Source organism: the organism of the source record quoted next, unplaced genomic scaffold, assembly GCF_019419815.1.
Source record: "Pyrus x bretschneideri cultivar Hongxiangsu unplaced genomic scaffold, Pyrus_bretschneideri_v1 Contig22, whole genome shotgun sequence".
In the NCBI taxonomy this organism is placed as follows: domain Eukaryota; kingdom Viridiplantae; phylum Streptophyta; class Magnoliopsida; order Rosales; family Rosaceae; genus Pyrus; species Pyrus x bretschneideri.
Window position 1 is genome coordinate 1,903,879 of NW_025999524.1, and position 6,439 is coordinate 1,910,317.

Here is a 6,439-nt window from a genome sequence, read left to right on the forward strand (position 1 = left end):
ATTAATCATATCCACGTCTCCAAGTCTAATTCGAATCTCTCTCTCTCTTTGCATGTTGAAGACATATTAGTAACCATGTTAACGAGAACATATATACTACCGTCATTGTATCCGAATTCAAATTTCTCTCTTCATGATCTAGAATTGTTTGAAATAGACATAAACATAGATGAAAAACTTATAAAAATAAAAATGGCATTTTAGTAAAATAGTCTCTAAGATTGTCATAACTCTTCACTTTGGTCTCTGAGATTTGAAATCAATAGAAGTGGTCCTAACTTTGTCTCCCACCAATCATGTTGATCCTGCCGTGAAAAATCTGTTAAATAAGGACCGAATAAAAATTTTGAGTTTTCTATAGAGGGACCAGAATGATTGATAGTGGATAATTTTAAGTTTTAGGGACTAAAGTCTAGAGTTATGCCAATTTCAAGCAAATTTTAACTAAAAAGCCAAATAAAGGCAGTCTAGTTTTATTTTTGTACTTGATGCTCCGAATCATTTTTCTAGGAATTTGGGGGATCTCTTGATTATGTCCGTTCATCGTACATCATGTGGTCAAAAATTATTTGAAATTTAAAATTTAAAATTAAACATAAATAATACCTAACAAAATCTGACCACACAATATATGAACGATCATGATCATTTGATCTCTTGGATCCTCAGAAAAAAAATCGGGCGAGAATCCTTTTCCCTTGATGCTTTTTCCTGGAGGGACTAAAAGCAGAAAAAAAAAACCACTAAAAACTCGGAAAGTTTTTTTGAAAGACCCAAAAGTTTATTCGTGAAGTAAAGGACTGGTCATTTCGCATTCAACGTTACTTTCTTCTCTCTATCTTTTCATCTTCTTTATGCAGAAAAACATGTAAATAAATAAATAAAAATTTATGAAAAACAAAAGAAATCCAATCTAACATTGAGTAGGTCCATCCAAAACAAAAAGGGACGATTTATAGCACTATTTTTTAATACGATTTTTTACACACTTTTTTGTGGGTCTATTTTAAAAATTGAATTGTTTATCTTATAGAATATTATTCATAAATCTTTTTTGTAAAAAATTAAACAAATTTAAAATCACTTATTTTTAGTGAAAAAAATAGACGAACGCCCTTCTACAAAGAAAATCTTAACCCTTAATCCAACGGTTATATGATTCAGTTTTGAATGATTTTTCATAGATATGATATTTAATGGAAGTCCTAAAAAATAAACGGTTCGAATCATTAAAATATATTACGAAATGAACCTTACAAAAACCTTTGTAAAAATTGTGTAAATAAATAATACCTAGGATCCGTTGTAAACTAAAATAGGCCATTGATATAGCGTTAAATAGTAGAGTATTATTGATTTTTGGCTAAATAACCTTTTATTTTATACCATTTTGTGTGTTGATCAACCTATGTGCTGAGACTCGACATGGATATAAGTAAATCCAAACACCAAACCATTGCCAACAAAATGTATTATAGTCAGAGAAAAATATTAATCCATCAGGCTCCGGAATTAAATTATGTCAAATCATGTCCCAAAAATACTTCAACATCTTATGTCTTTGAATGTTTTCGAACACAAGACGCATTAACTGAACTACAGGCGACCAAAAAACATCCCAGATGGTGAATCCGTCAACCACCCACATACAAACCATGTTTCATGCAGGGACAGCAAACGTCTTACCCCCACCGACCCATACAAAAACTAGAAAGAAGCATTCTGCAGAGACTGAATGTACCGTTACGAAGCAACTCCAACGTTGGCCGAGGCATGACCCTCTTGAGCTGCACCTTGGTGGTGGTAAGATGCCGCGCCACCCCTACCCCTATTGTTATAGTGGGGTCTTGGATGATAATTTCCAGGCTGGTCGTAATACTGGTTGCGACCATTCTGGAAGGAACCACCTCCTCTGCCATTGCCTCGGCCTCCACGGCCATTAGTGTAACCTCTACGGCCACCTCCCCCACGACCGCCTCTTTGGTTTTGATATGGTCTGCGAGAAGCATGCTGTTGCTCGAATTCTAAATCTCTCTGGTTGTAGTCTGCTTCTGTTTCTAGCTGAACTTCTCTTGTTGAGCTGAAACAGCCTCCGACGGATATTCGGTCACCACTTCATCCTGCAAAAGCAATAACCTCCCACATTTCAATAAACTAGATGCAATTCCAAAAAGAATTGAAGGTGAAATGAAAACACAAGAAGAATCTGTCGAACGTTAAGCTAAGAGCACCTTCTGAAATTCCTCTACATGACTCGATTGGCTATCACCAGTCTCATGTCCTTGAAAATTTGCAGTGTCTTCAACCTACAGAGCATAAAAAGAAAATTCAACACATATCACTTGACCAAAATTTATTACTCAGTTAACAACAACAGGAACAAAATCAATTAATCACATTACACTCACCATAATTAATTAAACAACTTTCATTAAGTTTGAAGACTACATGCTAAAAATTTATTGTTCACAACAAATTCAAACAAATAAGGTGTAAAGCATGCACAAAGATAACTGAAGTTGAGAAAGGTGGTGACTGGAAGATGAGACAGAGTGTGACTGTTAACACAGCACAGCAGGATGGATGCTAGAAGATGAGAAGGGGTGAGACCCAAAAACAGCACAGCAATGACCTTGGAACAAGGATAACGATGCCAAATTGTCAAAAGGAAACAAGTAAAAATTGCATGTTCACTTATTTTTCATCCACACTCGGCTAAACCAAAAAATGAAAAGTAAGCCATGAAAGTACCAACCTAATCAAAACCTTGAAAAGAAAGATAGCTTTAGCATATCACCAAAACCTTGAAAAGAAATATAGCTTTAGTATATCAAAGAGATATAATAAGAGAAAGTTAGGCATGCATTAGACAGTCTGGAATCTATATATAGATCAATTACAGTGCACTTGTTCATATTGTCCCGCATATACAACATAGGGTGAGACTAAAGCAGATGTTTCATTCCCCTGCCCATACATGAAGGTTTAATCTTTTAATACCCTTCAATTTTTCTTTATATTCTTTATTTTTTAATTAATACAACCACCACCACCTTTCTACCTCTGACCTTAAGAAGAAAAGAGAGTACTTTACCCTAATCCAAAATTTAATTACTGCAGGATTGAAATTCCAGATGGCAGTAATGTCTGCCTCCAAAAGTGGGAAGCATAAATTACTTCTACACAGCGCATAGAATTTACTATTGATTTGTCCCCTAGACTGAACTTATTCTGATTCTGAATTATTCGTCACGCTGTTCCCAAGGACCAGAAACAGTGGACGAGTTCAAATACCTCCTCAAAGTCTGAAGTTGCATTCAAATAAAAACAAGGGACCATGGGTTTAGGAAATATGCAGTATGGGGACCAAGAAATAGATTAATATAATCCTCTAAAAGCACTCAATTCAGACAAGGTCGGAGGGAAACCAAAAAGTACCTAACCTAACAAGGTAAAAGTTTTGAAGCATAGATTCATCATATCTAGTGTCCGTAATCCTTATAAAGAACAAAACAAAAAACGGACTTTTATTATGCATAGTTCATCTGAGAAGGAGATACCGATGTTTCATTTGAGCTAAAAACACTCATATTAATCTCAAACCAATACACCCGTGCATGTTGGAATCCTCTAATCATTATTAGGCAAAGTGTTCAGAACAATTGTGATTCGTGTTGTCCTACATACAAGAAGTACATAAAATTTTAATGAAATTTTTCACCGATCAATGTTGGGGAGGCAAGGGTGCACAAATCCAAACAGTGTTGTACTTTTATGCGCAAACGGAAGCGAATTCTAACAAAGTACCAATATCAACGTTGTAGGTGAAAGCTAAAACAAACAATCTCAAACTAACACAAGAGATTTACGTGGTTCAGTGTAAAGCCTACGTCCACGAGCAAAGCACGGCGAGGAATTTCACTAAACAAACAATCTCTCACAACCCAAATCCCACAAATTACAAAACCTAAACCAAACTGAGTAGAGAACTCAAACAAACGAAGAAGATTCTTCCAAATTGCTCTCTAACTCACAAACTCACATATTGACTCTCACCAAATTGTCACACAAATGAGCCACACAAAATACATTAACCCTAAGGTCCTATTTATAGTGCATAGGACTTGGGTAACAATAAGAATCCTAATAGGAAGTAAATACAAATCCTAATCAAATAGGTAATTAACAAAATCTCTCCACCAAGGAAACCAACTAAGAAGTCAAAATCCAAATCCAAATAGGACACCAAAACCAAATAGGTAACACAAACCTTATTTTTTGCATCATCCTAATTTTGAGCCGTAAAACCCAACAAACAGAAATGCACACAAGCAAGAATAAATTTTTTTTATTTCCAATAGATAAAACATAATCTTCTTCGAGACCTAATTGTGCTTGGCTTTCAAACAATCATAGTTCCATTCAGCACCAAATACAAATCTCTCTATTCTATTTTATGCTGGTAAGTTTAAAATAAATGAATCATTCAGTATTTCATAGTTTCCCTCGCATCTGGAAGGGAATGCAGTACCCAACAACTCATTCCTTCCTAAGACTGTTAATGCCAACTTCCAGATTCCACTCAATTTAAACCCTCCATAACCTTGTGAAAGCTACTACCATGCCTAAGAGTAATAAAGTCAAATCAGATCACTACATCTTAGACTTTAAGGTTGGCATCACCCACGAGAAACATTAGCACGAATAAGAACGCACTATTCCTATGCACAAATTATAAACAGAGATGTGGAATTAGTCTTTATTTTTGTTCTATAACAAATACCAAGAGGCAGAGCAGCTCATAGAAAATATAAAAGAATAACTCATAAGAAATACCACAATAGTACAAATCATATGCATCGCAATCAAAACAACAAAACATCATAATGAAATAAGCACCTACATTGTTATTAGAACAACTCAAAGCAAATCACAAATGACGAAAATTTACAACTAAATCAATGATACCTTCTGCTGGAAATCCAGTTGAACCGGCACCTGAACAGGCGAAATGGACCCCTGTACCGGCACCTGAAACGGAGCATAGTTCCCTGCAGCTGCAACTTCTTTCATTTGTGGTGTTATGGTAAAGTAGTCCGATGCCATAATCTTACTGAGCCTCTCTCTTAACCCCGCATCTACACACAAATTAAACCATTGATGTCATCAAAGCAGCCACATATAAAACATAATTTCAATCATTTACAGAAACCAACTAAATATTTCACAAAAAAGATAGAAACTTTACATGTCACACTGGAATTCGGCTCAATGGGTTGCTCCGAATTAGCAAGCCAAAGCTTGGCGTGCTCGAGGCATTGCTGCAATGCATTCTTATGAGACAAGCTCGAATCGCCGGGCCGCGAGATCAACAACTCACCTAGCGACGAAATCAAATCCAAGTCCCTCGGGGCGAGCATCTCAGTGTCGTCGTCAGTGATGGTATCGTAAGTCAAGCAGCACTCTCTCTCGTGGGTCCTGGTTAGAATAATCCGGGTGAAGTCACTCTGCGACTTCACGTCGAACAAGGACCCAAAGTAGAGCAGATTCAGAAGCTCCTCGACGGCGGCAGCTTGGCGGTCGTCTGATTCACTGGGCTGGACGACATTGGGCATGTCGTCGTGTTGGGGCTTCTCATCTGAGATAGGCTGGGTAGAGGCTGAGACCTGATGGCGCTGCACGGCGAGGCTTTGCTCTTCGGCGACGGCGTCGGCGAGAGGCTGGCGAAGCTTCTCGAGTTCTTCGATTAGGGCAACGACCCCGGGCTTGGATTGGAGGACGCCCTCCTGCTCCTTGTTCAGGGCCTTGCCTTGGGCAAGAGACTCCTCCATCTGGATTATGCGGTTTTGCTTTTTGCGGAGAGCTCGGAGGCGCTTGTTGATGAGGCTGAGGACTGGTCCGTCGGAGAGGTCCGAAGCCGCTGTGGCTGCCATTTCAGCTTCTGGGGAAGTTCTAGGGCTTTGTGATTCGGGTGATCGGAGAAGCACCACCAGGCGGGGGCGGTGTGGTGGTGAGGGTTTTGCAGACAACGAAGCGGCGGGAGGGAATTTGGGAAGAGAGAGAGAGAGAGAAGCAGGGCGAGAAGGTTGCCAAATACTAAATAGCAGGTGAAATGTTTGGGGCACGACACAAACACACTCTTTTTTATGGAACACAACCATAATTTTTCTGTGTTCTTATTCAACTCCGCTTCAATTTTCGAATTCTGATTTTCTTTGTAAGAATTCAGAAATTCATGAATTATATTCATTCGTATATCGTGCGATTATAAATTATTTTAAATATATTTATTTAAAATTAAATATAAATAATATCTGATAAAAAATAATTATACGATGTATAATAAATAAACACGATTTTCGGACAGATCCTCACCAAATGAATTTAGAGAAAATCCTATTGGCAATTTTCAATGCTAACTAACATTTTAAATTCAATT

At 37.6% G+C, this 6,439-nt stretch overlaps 1 pseudogene; it reads right to left on the reverse strand.

Moving 5' to 3' along the window:
• Positions 1 to 1,487: 1,487 nt before the first annotated feature.
• On the reverse strand, positions 1,488 to 5,975 carry LOC125477680 (annotated as a pseudogene).
• Positions 5,976 to 6,439: the final 464 nt, after the last annotated feature.